Here is a 19,881-nt window from a genome sequence, read left to right as displayed (position 1 = left end):
CTTCAGCTTTAAGATTTTTAAAGGAAAATTAAAACATCATGACTAGTAGGCTAGATTAATCATTTTCATACTATTTTTTGATACTGAACTGTTACTATCACAGTCATTTTCAATTAGTGGGGCTATAATGGACCTTATTCAGGTAATGCAAATAAAAACGATGCTGTTAGTGACAGAAGAACAGTCCATTCAATGGGTTGTACGATTGTGCACCTTGGTGAAGATCATTCAGTTGACAAAATGTTGAATATATGTATTTACAAAAAATGGGTTGTGCAATTTAGATGTGAATTTTATCCCAAACAGCCTTGTTTTCATTTGCGTTAAATTAAAAATGGTGTCAACCCTGACTAAGGTTCATAAAGTCAGTCTCTTTTGAGATTATCTATAGAATGGCTTTAAATGAATATTCTGGATTCAATACAAGTTAAGCTAATTCAACAGTACTTGTGGCATAATGTTGATTACCACACACACAAAATTTTTTTTTTAACTCATCCCTCGCTTTCTTTAAAAAATTTCAAATTGAGGTTACAGTGAGGCACTTACAATGGAAGTGAATGGGACCATTTTTTGGAGTGATTAAAAGCAGACACATGATAATTCTTCTATTAAACATTGTGAATTATTTGAGGTGTAAAGTTGTTTAAAATTGTCGTTTTTGCGGAAGACTACTAAATTTCTTCCAGAAAGACTCACAGTAATAAGAAATTACGTGAATATAGTGATAGAATAGTTACCCTTGGCGTAAGCCCCGTCCCACAGTTCAGTGCTCAGATTCTTGCTGGAACTGTCATATCCTGCCACAAGACGATGCCGGCAGGGCAGAGGAGCTTACCCCTCAGCAGGACGGGATCTAAACTGGTGGTGATGGGGTGATGGAGGGTGAAAGCAAACAGCAGCATAATGAGCGATGAGACAGCTGTGCGGAACATATAAGGCAGAGGAAGGGATATAATTGGATGAGATACCTGATAATTGAATGACGTAAGCCACTGCACGTTTCCTGAAAGAACAACCGCTTATGCTTCCATTTCCTGGATTACAGGGTTAACGGTGTTACGTGGCCATGGCAATGAAGTTGTAAATCACAGATAAGGTTAGTAAGTGATTTTATCACACTGAAATTATGTTAACTTGCATATTGTTCGCGTCTTCGGACTTTACTTTTGAAACAGTATATTAATGTTTCACTTCCTTTGTAAGTGCCTCATTGTAACCAAGGTTTTTGCTTTTTTGAAAAAAAAAAGGAGGAACAAGTCTAAATTAATTTTTGTTAATGCTGTCGATTGAGCTTAATTTGTATTGAACCTGGAATATTCCTTTTACAGTATTAAGTAATTCATTCAGGTCATAGTGGTTCAGCTAACAAAAAAGTTTGTGAATTCCTGATTTATCCCTGATCCTTGAACAACATTTGCTAAGAACTATTTCAACTGATTTTATAACAATGCATTTGCTTATTGTCTTTACTCCTTTACCTGTACATTTACTCCTCTGCGTCTCTCAGAGATTAGCATCCATGAGTTGATACATAAATTGGTTATTATTTATTTATTTATTTTAAGATTTCTTAATTCCTCAAATCACAATAAAAGATCAGTTTACTTTATCTTTCATTTTATTTGAATCCCTTCTGTCTGATTATTTCCAAACAATTAACCTGTTTAGATGGAAAGATTGCAGACAGTGCCGTGATTGTTGCTGATTACATTCACTGTCCACTATTACATTAATAATTCAAATTTAATCTTGACAAAATATAGATATCATTAGAAAGGTCTAAGGGCATTTTCAGACCTGTAGCTCATTTGATTTTTTCCAAAACAGGGGCTAAAATTGTTACAATGTTGCATTTTCTTTCGATTCGCTTTCACAAGGCAACATTTCAAAATGAACCAAAACTGTGTTAATAAAAGTCACATGTCAGCAGACTGCCCCCTTATTGGTCACAATGTTCCCATTCCGGGATTTGGCGTATCCATTTATGTACCCTTTAAAATGAAATGCTTTTGCATTATTTCTGCATTGAAAAAGTGCCTATTGCCTGTATAGTTTAGTGCCTATTCTCACGGTCACAGAGCTCACCCTCTCTATATCTCGTATACACACACACACACACACACAAACACACACACATGTTAGTGCGGCTATCCTTATGAGGACTCTCCATAGACATAATGATTTTTATAATGCACAAACTATAGGTTCTATCCCCTTACCCTAACCCTACCTCTAAACCTAACCCTCACAAAAAACTTTCTACATTTTCAAATAAACATCGTTCAGTATGTGTTTTATGTGATTTGAAATATGGGGACATTAGAACTGTCCTCATAAATCACATTTATAACATAATACCTTTGTAATTACCAGTTTGTAACCTAAAAAAATTTCCTCGTAAACCACCCAAACCCACCAACCCACACACACACACACACACACACACACACACACACACACACACACACACACACACACACATACACACACACACACACACACATATTAAGGTTAATTATGTAAATTACATATCTGACTGCAGAATTGCATATAGTTTGTTCTAATTGTGGCACATTCTAACACAGCGTTACAACGTGCCCCGTCAGCACAACTGGGATTTAAACCTGGCTGGTCACTTCTGCTGGCTGGCTAAGCATTAAAAGACTATGTAAGGGGGCCTGGGTAGCTCAGCAAGTAAAGACGCTGACTACCACACCTGGAGTCACAAGTTTGCATCCAGGGTGTGCTGAGTGACTCCAGTCAGGCTTCCAAGCAACCAATTGGCCCGGTTACTAGGGTGGGTAGAGTTTCATTGGGTTAACCTCCTCGATGTCGCTATAATGTGGTTCTCGCTCTCGGTGGGGTGTGTGGTGAGTTGTGCGTGGATGCCGCGGAGAATAGCGTGAGCCTCCACACATGCTAAGTCTCCGTGGTAACACGCTTAGCAAGACACGTGATAAGATACATGGATTGATGGTCTCAGACGTGGAGGCAACTGAGATTCATCCTCCGCCACCCAGATTGAGGCGAGTCACTATGCCACCAGGAGGACTTAGAGCGCATTGGGAATTGGGCATTCCAAATTGGGGAGAAAAGGGGAGAAATCCCCTGTCCCCCCAAAAAAAGACTATGTAAGATGCTAGCTAACAGATTGAAGATTAAAAATAAACACTAAAAAGAGAAGAAAATTAACGTTTGTGTGAATTTTTACTTCTGCTACTTAAAAATGAACTTTTGGCGAAATCTTCCAAAGTTCTTTGAATTTTGCCACAAATTTTATCTACAGTGTTGATTTGGAAACAAATAAACAACTGAAGTTAGTCTTACCAGTGTGTGTGGAAACGTATAACCATGTGTGTTAGCCCCTTGCTAGTTTGTGCCCTGCTCTCCCCTAATAATTTTACCTCAGGAATATAAAACAGCTCCTATTTAAAACACGCAATTATATCTAATCTATTCACCAAAAGGCTATATCCATGTTTTGATGATGAATTATAGTGACAAGCTGACCTACAGATTTCTTCTCCAAAGATCCATCAGGTATGTTCATGGTTTTAATAGGTATATTGTTTGGTTCATTGGTCTGTTGGGCCAGATTGCATTCTCATCACAAGCAAACCGCTCCAGGGTTCGTTTGCAATTGGTCCGAGACCACCTCATTCAGGAGGTCTCGCACCGATTGTTTTGATGCGGATCTGAGTGTGATTGCCATGTTCATATATGCCTAAATGAACTGAACTAAGGAAGAAAACTTACCAGGTTCCGAAACAAATGCTCCAAATGAGCCAGGTGTAAAAACGCCCTCAGATTCCAGCTTCGATATTTAACAACTTTTAAACGTTTTACAAGAATTGTTTTAACAGAAATGTTACAGTGACAGTAATTTCTCAATTTGTGTCAGAAGTAACCATCAACAACTGACTCAACTTCACCGACCACATCTCGAAAACAGCCCGCTCATATAGATTTGCACTCTACAACATTAGGAAGATAAGAACCTTCCTCTCTGAACATGCCACACATCTCCTTGTTCAGTCTCTTGTCATATCTAGATTGGATTACTGTAATGATCTTTTAGCTGGCCTTCTTGCATGCGCAATCCAAACTAAATCACTTTCCCGGACCTTTGGCTTCACTGTACCTCAATGGTGGAACAACCTTCCCAACTCCATCCGTGAAGCAGGAGACTCCCTCTCTGTCTTCAAAAAATGGCTAAAGACACTTTTTCGTGAGCATTTTACCCTACACGCATAATAATAATAATAATACAAATTTATTGTTGCCCTCTAATCTTGTCTTGGCTAGTACTTTTCTGAGACATTTGAAACTTTTTAATGCAGCACTTTTCATGTTACTCTCTCCTTAAGATGAATTGCTTTTGTTATATCCTTCCTCATTTTGTAAGTCGCTTTGGATAAATGTATGCAATAACCAATAAATAGTTCAGAGTTCATACAGAGCCCTTTTTTGATAGTTCATTTAGTTCTTTATGATTTTTATATACTGTACCACATACATATTGATTTCCAAAATAGCTGACAATGCACACTAGACCTCAGACACTACTGTATTGCAAAATACCTTGAATCTTTTTTTTTAATCAATTTTCCTAAACAACAGTCTGACCTATCTTCGAGCTAAAAATGTAATTGCCATTTTTCGATTTTATCCGAAAGTCTTCCTAAGAAAAACATTTGACTCTCTTCAGACCAGGAAGCAGCAAACAAGATCATTACTGAATTAAATTATGACTATTGCACAAATGAAAGCAGATGTTTCACCCACTCCAGATGGCTGGAACTGTCCCTCACAAATAGCTTATTATAAAATCTTTCTGCAAATGGACAACAGATGCATTGGTTTCTAATAAAGCATGGCATTATTTCTGAAATTACACAGCAATTTTGCAAAGCTCAAGGCCTTGTTCTCTCTCTCTGAATGGTGACTGATTTCTGTCAGACTTGCTAAACTATGAGACTTAAACTAAGAGATATTTCATTGTTTCAATAGGTACAGTACTGTTAGGGCAGGAGGTTGCTTGAAATGCTAAGGAGTTTTCATATCAAAGATCATTTTGATCTCAATGATTTGAGGGGTGGTGTCACATCTTCCCAATCTGTTCACACAAGCTTCAAACTTCACTTCATTGCAAAGTCTTGCCAATTCACTCGTTGTCTTGCATTTCTGACTGCCTTCCTGTGTTGATTATTGCCAGTCCCTTGGATTACCCCTTTGTTTACCATCTTTGATTTGTTACTTTGTTTGGATTGCTTACCTGGTTTTGACTTCTGCCTGTTTAACTACGATTGCATTAAACTCTGCACATGGGTCTTCACTCGGTGTCTGCCTCTGACTCATTACAGAAGACTTTGCCAGTGTCAGATCCAGCAGAGTTTCCCTCTCTTCAAGCCTCATTCACGTTTCAAGATGAACAGCTGGCAGCTCACCACTGTCAAATGGGAAAGCTTTCCTATGCCATGGAAGCGGTGTTAAGTTATTTGCACACCACTTCCCCAGCCAGGTCTCTAGCACCAACTACAAATCCAGCCCTCACACCATTGTTGACCACTCCCTCGGAAGCCTCTTCACACCAATCTCCAAGCAACTCATCTCGCTCTCCCGGACAGATTCAACAGCACGCCAGGTCAGTGTAGTGGTTTTTTGCTACAAAGTAGCATCTATATCGCTCAAGCTTCCTCCTGTTTCCCCACTGAGGAGTCCAAGGTGACCTTCTTGCTCACAGGCCGAGCACTGGTCTGGGCTATGGCAGTATGGAATTGGAGTAACGAGATACGTAACTCTCTTGAAGCTTTCTTTTCCCATTTCAATAGTGCTTTCCAGAATCCAGTGGGTGGCGAAGACGTGTGTGTGATTGCATCATTCGCTTTACACAAGGGAGTTCAAAGGCAGCTGACTACGCACTCGCATTCCGTACTCTTGCAGCACAAACTGAATGGGCTGATGCAAAACTCAAAACCATCTACCGCAACTAACTCACGCATCAACTTCAGGTAGAGATGGCCAACTGAGACGAAAACCTCTCTCTCGACCAGTTTATTACCCTTTTCATTAAACTGGACAATTTGAAGTGGAGCCACACTCCAACTACGCTGTCTTCACCTCTTCTAATACCTGCCATAACAATGCTTCAACACGAGCCTATGCAGTTGGGTCGCTCTCGTCTGTCAAGAGAGGAACGTCAAAGACGCATCCAATGCAAACTGTGCCTGTACTGTGGAGAACCCGGCCATTTCCTCTCCTCCTGTCCCTCACATTCCTCCCTACCCACTAATACTTCGGTGAGTACCGACGAGTCTTATTTGTTGGAGAATAGAAATTTACTAGTTGAGGTAAAACTCTGTTCCATTCAGAATTTCATTTCTGTCAATGCTCTTATCAACTCCGGGGCTGCAGGCAATTTTATTGACTCTGATCTCTGCAATCTGTTATCTCTGGATACTGCCCCTTGTGTGCCTTCTCTCTCTCTCTGTTATGGCACTAGATGGTCGCCTTCTTCATGCTGGCACAGAGCTTCACGTCACACAACCCGTCTCTGTGCAAGTGGGAGCTCTTCATCATGAAACGCTACAACTACTCGTCACCAACACTCCCAAGAACCCTCTCATCCTTGGGTACCCCTGGCTCGCTAAAAACAATCCTCACATTTCTTGGACTGACGGAGAGATCATCCAGTGGGGGACCTCTTGTTTTAAATCCTGCCTACGTTCGGTGGAACCCGTTTCCCTTCAGACCACTCACATCAACGCTGCCGAGTCCTCTGTGCAACCCACCATCCCGACAGCCTACCAAGACTTCCTGCTCGTGTTTAGTAAAGCTAAGGTCACTCAGTTACCTCCTCACCACTCTACTGATTGCGCTATCGACCTCCTTCCAGGCACACAACCCCCTAAGAGCAGCATCTATCTCCTGTCAGTCCCTGAGACACAGGCCATGGAGGATTACATTGAAGAAGCACTTCAGATGGGTTTCACCCAACCCTCTACTTCACCTGTGGCAGCTGGCTTCTTTTTTGTGGCTAAGAAAGATGGCGGACTCCGTCCCTGTATAGACTATAGAGGCTTAAACGCCATCACCATCAAATTTCCCTATCCTCTTCCGCTAGTGCCTGCGGCACTTGAACATCTATGGGATGCCAAGGTCTTTACCAAACTTGATTTGCGTCATGCTTACAACCTCATTCGTATCAAGGAGGGGGATGAGTGGAAGACTGCCTTCATCACTTATTCGGGGCACTATGAATACCGGGTCATGCCTTATGGCCTTGCCAACTTGCCTTCCATCTTCCAATCCTTCATGAATTAGATCTTTCGGGAACTTCTGCACCGAAGAGTTGTAGCTTACGTCGACGACATCTTGATTTCCTCCCCTTCCCTTGAAGATCACATTCGGCACAGACTCCAAGATCTCCAACGCCTCCAAGATAATCACCTCTTCATAAAAGCTGAGAAGTGTGAGTTCCTTGTCTCCACCACTTCTTTTATGGTTACATGATCAGCCCCAAGGGGGCCCACATGGACAATCTCAAAGTTGATGGCATCAAGAACTGACCTGGACCGGGTTCAACCAAAGAACTCCAATGTTTCCTGGGCTTTGCTAACTTCTACAGGCGATTCATTCGCAACTTTAGCACCATAGCAGACCCTCTCCCCTCTCTCCTCAAATTAAAACCTAAAACTCTTTAGTGGACTTCTTCGGATATAAGGGTCTTCCAGGATCTTAAAGTAATATTCACCACTGCACCTGTACTCCATCATCCTGATCCTTCCAAGCCTTTCACAGTGGAGGTGGACGCCTCTAACATTGGGATTGGAGCGATTCTCTCCCAATGACATGGTAACCCAGCCAAGATGTATCCCGTTGCTTTCTTCTCTCGCAAACTCAACTCAGCAGAACAGAACTATGACGTGGGGAACTGTGAGCTTCTGGCCATGAAGGATGCGCTTAAATAATGGCGCCATTGGTTAGAGGGTTCCCAACACCTGTTCACCATCCTCACTGATCATTGCAATCTGGAGTATTTACGCTCTGCCAAGCGACTCAACCCTAGATAAGCTCGTTGGGCTCTGTTCTTCACCAGATTCAACTTCTCGGTGACATATCGTCACCTGAATCTCCTGAATCCCCTCTGACCATCCTGCTTGAATCAGTTATCGCTGCTCCTGTCCAGTGGGACATCATGAAGGACATCGAACAAGCCACGTTGACGGAACAACCCCCACCCAATTGCCCCTTCCGCACTCTCCGTCCAGGCCAACGAGTGTGTCTGTCCACCTGAGACCTCTGCCTGCAGCTACCCTGCAAAAAACTCTCCCCAAGGTATGTTGGCCCATTCAAGATCATCAAACAAGTTAATCCTGTAAGTTACAAACTTCAACTGCCTCCTCACTACCGCATCTCTCCTACTTTCCATGTGTCTCTCCTCAAAACTGTGGCCGAGTCTGCCAGTACCCCCACTGACAACCTTCCCCCTCCTCCTCTTGACCTCGACGGGGTGATTGCCTACCAAGTCAACACTCTCCTTGACTCTAGACACCGGGGCAGAGTCCTACAATATCTGGTAGACTGGGAGGGCTATGGACCTGAGGAACAGTCTTGGGTCTCATCGTAAGACATTCTGGACCCTTCCCTCATCTCAGAATTTCACCTAGCGCATCCTCACCACCCTGCCCCAGGCCCCGGGGCAGACCTCCCGGACGATCTAAAGGGGGTCCTCATAGGGGGAGTACTGTCACATCTTCCCAAACTGTTCACGCAAGATCTCCTTCCCCTGAGTATTAACCCATACCAGACTACATTTCCCAGAACCCTCTTCCCGCCATTGACCCTCACACCTGATTGCCATTCATTCATCAACTTACTGAGTATATAATCCCCACTCAAACTTCACTTCATTGCGAAGTCTTGCCAATTCACCCATTGTCTTGTATTTCTGAGTGTTATCTTTATCTACTGCCTGCGTTGATTATTGCCTGTCCCTTGGATTACCCCTTTGTTTACCGTCTTTGATTTGTTACTTTGTTTGGATTGCTTACCTGGTTTTGACCTCTGCCTGTTTAACTACGATTGCACTAAACTCTGCACATGGATCTTCACTCGGTGTCTGCCTCTGACTCGTTACAGGTGGAAAGTACTGATTGTGGACATGTGTGAGATGGATTGGAAATTATACAAAAATAAAACAAACTAAAGATGAAGAATAAAAAGAATCAGCTTGAAGCTAAATCTCTTGTGTAAATGTTTAACACAAATAGCTGATGATGCACTGAATGAATGTATAATTCCCCTTCTGTTTGTTTCTGTTACAATCCTAAAACAAGGAGACAACGGAAATGTTATTTAATGATATGACATGCTGGAAAATGACCAATGAGCTTTGTAATAATTTGTCAGTAGAACAGAACCTAAAGTCCTAAAAACAGCTGCAGTCTTGGTTATTAGAAGTCATAATGGGACATGATTGAATGAGGCCATTTACTCAAATGTAGTAAAGAATGCCAAAAAACTGTTCCTTGAGAAACAAAAATGGAAACCAAACTTTGTGACTTTGTCAAAACTATCAAAATACATATTATATACAGTGTATATATATATATATATATATATATATATATATATATGTAATTTTGGCCGCCAGTGTATATATATATTCTGGTGACCAAAATTTTGGAGTAATGTACAGATTTTGCTATTATGGAAAGAAATTGGTACTTTTAATTCGCCAAAGTGGCATTTAACTGATCACAATGTATATTCAGGACATCAATAACATGAAAAATTTGTATTACAATTTGAAAACAAAAAAACAAAAAAAAAAACTACTTCAAAAGAGTTCTCATTAAAAAATCCCCCACGAGCAGCAATGACAGCTTTGCAGATCTTTGTCATTCTAGCTGTCAGTTTGTCCAGATACTCTTCAGACATTTCACCCCACGTTTCCTGTAGCACTTCACGTCTTGTCGGGCACTTCTCACACACCTTACAGTCTAGCTGATCCCACAAAAGCTCAACTGGGTTAAGATCCATAACATTCTTTTCCAATTATCTGTTGTCCAATGTCTGTATTTTTTTGCCCACTCTAACCTCTTCTTTTTATTTTCTGTTTAAAAAGTGGCTTTTTCTTTGCAATTCTTCCCATAAGGCCTGCACCCCTGAGTCTTCTCTTTACTGTTGTACATGAAACTGGTGTTGAGCAGGTAGAATTCAATGAAGCTGTCAGCTGAGGACATGTGAGGCGTCTATTTCTCAAACTAGAGACTCTGATGTACTTATCCTCTTGTTTAGTTGTATATCTGGCCTTCCACATCTCTTTCTGTCCTTGATAGAGCCAGTTGTACTTTGTCTTTGAAGACTGTAGTGTACACCTTTGTATACCTTTTTTTTTCTTTTTTTTTTTGCCAATTTCCTCAAAACGATGACTGACTGATGAGTTTCTAGAGAAAGCTGTTTCTTTTTTGCCATTTTTGACCTAATATTGATCTTAAGACATGCCATTCTATTGCATACTGTAGCAACTCAAAAACAATATTAAGTTTCATTTAATGAACCAAATAGCTTTCAGCAGTGTTTGATATAATGGCAAGTGATTTTCTATTACCAATTTAGCAATATATCATGATTACTCAAGGATAAGGTGTTGTAGTGATGGCTGCTGGAAATGGGGCCTGTCTAGATTTGATCAAAAATGACTTTTTTCAAATAATGATGGTGCTGTTTTTTACATCAGTAATGTCCTGACTACACTTTGTGATCAGTTGAATGCCACTTTGGTGAATTAATGTACCAATTTCCTTCCGAAACAGCAATATCTATACATTATTCCAAACTTTTGGCCACCAGTGTGTATATATATATATATATATATATATATATATATATATATATATATATATATATATATATATATATATATATATATTTTTTTTTTGTTGTTTTTTTTAAGTATAGGCCTTCGGTGCGATTCATGGCATAAAGAAAACACAGTTTCACAATGAATAAGATGCTGTATGCCCAGCATACATTATGTGGCAGTCAACTAATAATACCAATTGACATTTTAAAAAAACATCCACGCACGAAAGCCCGAACCAAGGAGGTCTAATACCAAGAAAAAGCTCTCTAATAATATTTGCGATTTAAATTTTGCTTGCAATAAATGTTGTTTTGTCAGGGTATATGGTTACTTTTCAAAACTTGATCCGACCCTGAATGCTCAAGGAGCCTAATTTACACTTAGAAAACTCCTGATGTTGCTATAACAATGCAAAAAGCACTTACCAATTTGCTTGAAGTGAAAATCAGTCCTCCTTTCCTGTTTAATTAATCAATCATGCAGAACATCTCAGGTTTTTAAATCCATAAGGATCTCTTTCTCAACGGAAATAACAGCAGTGATGACAGCCGACTCATCAGCAAGATCTCATGCTCTTCGCTTTCAAATTATGTACATCACTTAAAGCATGATTGCATCACTCAAGGCCAGCAAGAAGGCCTGGACTGGGACATATCCTAAAGACCACACCCACAAGAACAAATAAATCAATCTGATTGGTTGATGAATCTGACAATCTAACTTTAGATGCCTATTCACTGACACTGTTGGGGGATTCTGTGGAAATTATGAAGGCCTGACGGGGTGGAGCTCAGACTTATGCACTGCTTCGGCTTCGGGCATGCGATTTGTGAAACAGTTGTCACATTTTGCTTGAAAGCATAGAGGAATAAATTCTGATTGGATACATTTTTTTTTTTTTTTTTTGCTATTCATTTGTAGATTAATTAGGAGTGGAAAGCGATTGAAAATACATCAAAGGTCAATGAGAATGAAAGGATGAAACAATATTTATTAGGCATGTTATGCCAGCAGAGAAGGCTTTGCTGGCCCTGAGAAATCGCCACTGAAGTCATTAAAACATTTATTAACCACTCCACAGATTTCATATTAGCAAACTATAGTTTAGGCAAGTTGTTTAGGACATCTACTTTGTGCATGACAAAAGTAATTTTTCCAACAATTGTGTACAGTCAGATTGTTTCACTTTTAATTGACAATATCACAGTTCCAGTTGGTCAGAAGTTTACATACACTAACCTAACTGTACCTTTAAGCAGCTTGGAAAATTCCAGAAAATGATGTCAAGCCTTTAGACAATTAGCCAATTAGCTTCTGATAGGAGGTGCGCTGAATTGGAGGTGTACCTGTGGATGTATTTTAAGGCCTACCTTCAAACTCAGTGCCTCTTTGCTTGACATCATGGGAAAATCTAAAGAAATCATCCAAGACCTCAGAACAAAAATTGTGGACCTCCACAAGTCTGGTTCATCCTTGGGAGCAATTTTCAAATGCCTGAAGGTACCATGTTCATCTGTGCAAACAATAGTACACAAGTATAAACACCATGGGACCATGCAGCCATCATACCGCTCAGGAAGGAGATGCATTCTGTCTCCTAGAGATGAATGTAGCAAAAAGTGCAAATCAATGCCAGAACAACAGCAAAGGACCTTGTGAAGATGCTGGAGGAAATAGGTAGACAAGTATCTATATCCACAATAAAACGAGTCCTATATCAACATAACCTGAAAGGCTGCTCAGTGTTTGACCCAAGTTAAACAATTTAAAGGCAATGCTACCAATTACTAACAAAATATATGTAAACTTCTGACCCACTGGGAATGTGATAAAAGAAATAAAAGCTGAAATAAATAATTCTTTCTACTATTATTCTGACATTTCACATTCTTAACATAAAGCTGTGATCCTAACTGACCTAAGACAGGTTAGGTTTTCTACAATTAAATGTCAAGATATGTGAAAAAGTGAGTTTAAATGCATTTTGATAGTCTATTCCCCCCCCAATTTGGAATGCCCAATTCCCCCCCAATTTGGAATTCCCAATGCGCTCTAAGTCCTTGTGGTGGTGTAGTTACTCGCCTCAATCCGGGTGGTGGAGGATGAATTGCCTCCGCATCTGAGACCGTCAATTTGCGCATCTTATCACGTTGAGTGATAAGCTTGTTGAGTGCATTACCGCGGAGACCTAGCGCATGTGGAGGCCCCGCGGCATCCAAGCACAACTCACCACACGCCCCACCAAGAGCGAGAACCACATTATTGCGACCACGAGGAGGTTACCCCATGTGACTCTACCCTCCCTAGCAACTGGGCCAATTTGGTTGCTTAGGAGACCTGGCTGGAGTCACTCAGCACATCCTGGATTAGAAATCATGACTCCAGGGGTGGTAGTCAGCGTCTTTACTCGCTGAGTTACCCAGGCTCCCACTTCAGCCCTTTAAGTTTGAGGTGGTCCACAGGCCGGGGGCGCAGATGGCTGTGGCCGATTTTCTCTCTTGGAATGGGGGAAGTCGGTGACAGGCCGGGGGAAGTCGGTGACAGGCCGGACGGACCTTTGGGTATGGTCGAGCGCCGATCTGTGGAGAATGAGGCTGGGAAAGCTGAGTGGTTAAGGATTTACACCTGTGCTAACAGATGTTTGTGTTTTCAGTGAGATGTGGCAGAGATAAAAGGGGAGGAGACGGCAACAGAAGTGGGAGAGAGTTGCTCTTCAACTGCCTGTGTTTGTGTGTGTTTGGAGTGTTTCGCTGAAAAGCGAGGATCTTTTTGTAAATAAAGACTGACTAATTTGAATGGAGTACGCCGTCTCCCGCTTCCTCATTTCTTGGAAGTAAGAGATTTGCTACAATGCTATTTTCAATAAAATGTCATTTAATGTTGATAAAAAAATATGTCTTCACATGTATCACACTGGTTTGGCTGTAGTTTATGGATATTTTTATAATTTAAAAAAACTGCATTTTACATAATTCTACATTTACATTTGGCAGACACTTTTATACAAAACAACTTGCCAATTCAAGGTACAGATTTTTTTTAAAAATCAGGTAATGTGTTCCCTGGGAATTGAACGCATGACCCTGGTGTTGCTAGTACTACACTCTACCAGTTGAGCTACAAGAACACAGCTTTTAAATAAAAATTTTACATTTGTCAGTCAAAATGCCCCCAAAAAAATAAATAATAATAATAATAAAAAAAAAAATATATATATATATATATATTTTTTTTTTTTTACATGTATGAACAGTTAAGTTGTTAATGACTTACAATATGGTTTTAGATGAAAAACATCGGGTTATGAATGATTTCTAATCTTAAACTCCTTACCGAGTCAAAACTGACCCGCTAATGCAAAGGTGTATACAGATTCTGAACGCAATAAATTTAATTAAAATTAATAATATATCATGTCCTAAAATGTTGGTAATTAATTAATTAATTAATTAAAACTTATTGCAGACTTTGCATTAGCTGTATTTAAATGATGAATGTCATTATAAATGCTTGTGATGCTTTTTTTCTTCTTCTTTTTTTTTATTTTTTTTTATTTTTATAAAAATACAGTCCTTTTTATCGAAAATGACATAAATTGCATCCAATGTATACATATTATCATATGTGAAAGCAAACAACTATAAAGAGGAGAAATATAGGTGTACACCTGTGGGTTCATGGCAATAGCACAAACAACCAACAATTTCTTGATAGCAGTATCTTGCCTGTATCTATTAAAAGGTTAAAGGACTATAGCAGATGTTACAATTGACAAACTATGATGTGTAGTATGATTAGCATTGGTTCTCAACCCTGTTCATGGAGGCCCCCCAACACTACACATTTTGGAAATCTCCCAAATCAAACATACCTGATTCAACTCATCAGCTCGTTAGTGGAGACTCCAAGACCTGAATTGGGTGTTCAGAAAAGGGAGATATACATGATGTGCAGTGTTGGGGGGCCTCCAGGAATAGGGCTGAGAACCACTGCTTTAGAGGGTGCTTAATAATGTTAAAGTTCTTTTAGAATTGTCCCTTGCACCATTTTAAAAATGTTGAACTTTAGAATTGAGAGCACTATAATTACTGCTGAATTACTGAAACGTTTTCAGTTTTGTTTTAAACTCAACTGATAGTAAAATTTGAATAACCCTGAGCTGTAGTATTACCCTTGGGGTAAATATAAGGGGTTCCAACTTGTTTTAGAACAGTCTAACCCTCCTTTCTACATCTATTGAACTGTATCTTGTGCCATTAAACAAGCCAGCACTACACAGTGCTTCCAAACATTGAAGATTTGAACCAAATATTGTGAACTGAAGAGATGTAGCATGTCCTTTAGGCTACCCAGAAGGTTTTCCAGCTTGTTTTAGAGTATTCGGTTGAACCATTTAGAAAGTATTAAACTCTTATTAGTGCACCCTTAGAAAACTCTGCGACGCCAAGTAGACTTTGCAATTACCAAACTAAACTGTGTAGTGTATATCCTGTAGAGGGTCCTTAAAATGGTTCAACTTGTTTTAAAGAACTGTGTCCAACCATTAAAAAGGTATTGAAATTTGGGGTGACTGGTGCAAAATAAAAGTTCTAGTAACCTATGCTCTGAAGGAAACATTAATAATTTGTCATTCTTTTCTATCATTCAAAGTGTATTGACCGTTCTCTAGTAACATTTTCAAAATGTCATCATATCTTAACAGACACAGTTGACAAAAGGTTTACGGTGTCCTTTAAAGGGTGTTTCATAATGTGTTCAGTCTTTTTCAACACTGTCCAACAACTTAAAAAGTATTGAAATTATAATTATACTCAAGTTTGTTAAATATACAAACAGTTTGAGGAGTATAATGAGGTGAATTGTTTTTAAATATTAGTATTAGTAGCTATTAACCTGTTTTAACCAATTAACCTGTACAACAATGGAGAAGCTACTCACTTTTTATGTAATAAAATCGAAAATCAATAAAGGTTTATATTTCTAAAGCAGACAAAGAAATAATAACGCATGCTGATCAGCGTTCACAATCAAATTAAGGTGGTTTCATCTCATGCTGGTCGCAAACAAATTTGCACACTTTATAGACGGCCCTAACTTCTCCGACACACAGGTGGAGATTCTGAGAAAATATGACATAAAATCGATGAGCGTATTTTGTTTGATTAAATTAGTTGTAGCTGATTGTCATACATGCCAGTTATTATAATTTACAAAAACTGATCGTATTGCATCCATTATTAGAACACTATTGTCAAAAGAAATCCGAACCAACTTTACCGCAGAAACAATAAAATGTTCCTACTACTAGGAATTGATGGAAATATGGAACAATAACCATTTGTATCTTTTCAAAAATTTAATATATTGTTATAGACTACTTTATATAGTATACATAAATTTGTGCATTGCTATGTGTTACTTTACATTTAGTGGTATTTATTAACATTAAAACATTGAGAAGATTAAAAAAACATTTATCTAATGTGTTTGGTTGATGACATTCAGTAGTAAAATTGAATCCCTCATCCCTCAGGCTTGCTAAGTGGTGTATCTTTAGCTCTGATCTTGACTTTTAAGATTTTCATGGCAGGAAATGCCAAAGAAAATAACTAAACAAAAAATGGATCTGAATACAAGCACATCTAATGGCAAAAATGTCATCTCATGCACTGTTTTGCCCACAGTGTAATGAGCAGAAATGTCAGGTCGAGCATGAACCACATTACTATACTATAGCCACTTCAAGTAGAAGCTAGCTACCTTATAAATATTTATAAGGTATTGCTTTAGAGGTTGACCATGAACTTGTCTCTTTTCCCATGGAAATAGAATCACATCCATTCTCCAACCTTGATAACAAAATTGTCTGAAATTGGCACTGATTGTATATTTAAACCTGATGAAATGCTCATCCTTTTTCTTTTTCTGAGGCCTTTGCTTCTTAATCAAACCATGATCTTTGTCTCCCTCTGCTGGTCGAGGGAAGTCTTGAAGTAAATCTCTAAGTATGCCACATTTTTTATTTATGCTTGTGGGACACCACCACTGTTGGGTGTAATCTGCAGTGTTGGGCAAGCTACTCAAAAAATATAGCTAGCTAAACTACCAACTACTCAACAGAAAAATTAGTTAAGCTAAGCTAAAAGTTACACTTCAGAGAAAGTAGCAAGTTACACTACAAGCTACATGCCAAAAGTAGCTTGCTACATTTAAGCTACTTCATTTTTTTTTTCAACCGCAGATGCACAGAGCATACTGTCATAGACAAAGCATCAAAAAGATGTATTCACATGACATTTATCAAAGCCATGGTACAGTATATTACAGTTTTGTGCAATACAGTATACAAATAGGTGCAATTCATATGTGCACGTAAAAAAACAAACATGTAAATTTAGACATACTACCTCTTCAAACCCATACCCATTTAAACATAATTTCATTTGCACATTTCTGTATAAAAACTCTGTGTACATACAGTATACTATTCATCTTATCCTGTAATTCTGTGTCTAGCTGTTGTATTTGTATGTAAGAGAAGCTTTTGATAAGAGGCCAAATTTCTTGTGTGTGTGTGTGTGTGTGTGTGTGAGCACATCTGGGCAATAACAATGTGATTTCTGATGGTATCAGATGGTAATACCATGGTACTTTAATATACAACTATTTATGCACAGTTCTTTAGTTGCATGGTGCTTCAAAGTACTTCAAATAACACCATGTTACTACCATGGTAATTTGATATATGATTACCATTTTCATATACTATTGTATTTACATGGTTCTTCAAGGTAATTAAAAAAATACCATGGTACTTCCCTATATTACCACATTCATATACCACCGTATTAACATGGTGCTCCCAGGAAATGGTACATGTCCAAAAAATATGGTAATGTCATGGTACTTTTTTTAAGTGTTTTCGTGTAGGCTAATAAGTGTTTTGCTCTTTTAGTTGGAAAATTTCTTTACCTGCAGAATTCGTTCACAAGCTGCACACGTATTGAATTAATAACGACTTTCTGCATCACTGGCAAATGATAGGATGTATTTGCAGGTCTGGCTTCCACTGATTGATCGTAGATCCACTGCAACCAGTGTTATCTTTATTTTCCATGTTATAAAATATTCCATGAGCTTGTTGACAAGTGAGAGCATGCACCAAATGATTCAGCAGCGCAATGCTACGCTGCTACCTTGTCAAATGTAGCTTCGCTACTGAAAAGCTACTTGATTTAAAAACTAGCAAAGCCACCGTCTCGCTACTCAGAAATGTAGTTAAGCTAATAGCTTCGCTATGTGTAGTGAAGCTACTGCCCATCACTGGTAATCTGATTACAAAGAATTAGTTACTGTAATCTAGTTACTTTTAGTCATTAAAGTAGTGTAAACATTATATTTTAAATTCTAGTAACCAGATTACAGTTACTGACTTTCAATTAAGTTAATTATTTTAAGTACTATTTCTGAAATAGTATTATTTATTTAGCTGACGATTTTAAAGATGAGGGACAAAGTTGAAATTGTTAGAAATGTAATCAGCGTGTTGACAGACCTTCCATGGGAGAACTCAAACAAGCTTACCGGCCACAGCGGTCCCCTCATTAGTGCCATGTATCGTGTGATTGGCTTTTAGCTGAGGCAGTTAAGATGACGCGCTTTTGTGGTATTAAATTACATCTTACAAAGGATGCAAAGTACTTTATTTTATCAAAAGTCCCTCTGGGTTTGTTTTGTAAGAGGTCCTTTTTCCATTACTTGGTTGTTGTCATGGAGGGCCCTTTTTTAAGAGCGCTATGCCTTAAAGGGTAAGTTCATCCAAAAATGAAAATTCTCCATGATTTACTCACCCTCGTGGCATCCAAGATGTGTATGACTGTCTTTCATCTGCTGAACACAAACAAAGATTTTTAGATTTTCTCAACTCTGTAGGTCCATACAATGCAAGTGAATGGGTGCCAAAATTTTTAAGCTCCAAAATCCACTTAAGGGCAACTTAAAAGTACTCAAGACAACTCTGGTGGTTAAATCCATATCTTCAGAAGCAATATGATACATGTGGGTGAGAAACAGATCAATATATACGTTTTCTTTTTTTTTTTTTACTATAAATTCTCCTCCCTGCTCAGCCAACCTCCACTTCACTTTCACTTTCACATTCTTCTTCTTGTGTTTTTGGTGATTCACATTCTTCGTGCATATTGCCACCTACTGGACAGGGAGGTGAATTTATGATAAAAAATTACTTGAACTGTTTCTCACCTACACCTATCATATCGTTTCTGAACACATGGATTTAACCACTAGAATAATATGGATTACTTTTATGCTCCCTTTATGTGTAATTTTGAGCTTCACTTGCATTGAATGGACCTACAGAGCTGAAAAATTCTTCTAAGAAACCAGGTGAGTAAATGATGAGAGAATTTAAATTTTTGGGTGAACTCTATCCCTTTAAGCACAGCGCAATGTGATACATCATACGCGCAAAGTCAGTGAGCATGGCCACGAAGTTTTTATATTTTCGTGCAAGCATGCACTGAGTTTAGGCTCAAGTGGGTTGGTGAAATTGTGCGCGCAAAGTGCTTATGAGCTGGGTCAAGTGCAATTTAATTCTGAGTGTTTATCCTGTTATTGCACTGCCAGTGTCCTATCATTTAGTCCATTCCTTGTCAAGCAAAGTCAATATAAATGAAAACATCTCAATCATAAGAACTTGGTAGTACAAATGGGCAGTGTGCAATGCATTCCCTTCTCTGTGACTGTATTGTGGCCTGTGCTGCTCCTAAAAAATCCTACAAAATAAATGTATCATTACTATAATTATTATAATTATTATTATTATTATTATTTATGTTGATCTACTGACACACAAATCATGGCTAGTATTAAAAGTGATCGATAGCTTTTTGATATCATCTGCTGGTGGAATCCCCAAACTGCAATGCAGGAACTGACTTTAGACTTTGCGCAGAGATTAGATGTGCTTCTCAGGTGTTTTAGCGCAA

The 19,881-nt window shown here is 38.9% G+C and overlaps 1 protein-coding gene across 1 annotated transcript in view; it reads left to right on the top strand.

The window, feature by feature from the left end:
* LOC127450113 (N-alpha-acetyltransferase 60) overlaps positions 1-19,881 on the top strand; it is a 436,968-nt gene that overhangs the window by 126,628 nt on the left and 290,459 nt on the right. The gene's annotated exons all lie outside the window — the stretch shown is intronic.

The sequence above is a fragment of the Myxocyprinus asiaticus genome, chromosome 13 (assembly GCF_019703515.2).
Source record: "Myxocyprinus asiaticus isolate MX2 ecotype Aquarium Trade chromosome 13, UBuf_Myxa_2, whole genome shotgun sequence".
NCBI lineage: Eukaryota > Metazoa > Chordata > Actinopteri > Cypriniformes > Catostomidae > Myxocyprinus > Myxocyprinus asiaticus.
This window is presented reverse-complemented; position numbering and strand designations above follow the sequence as displayed.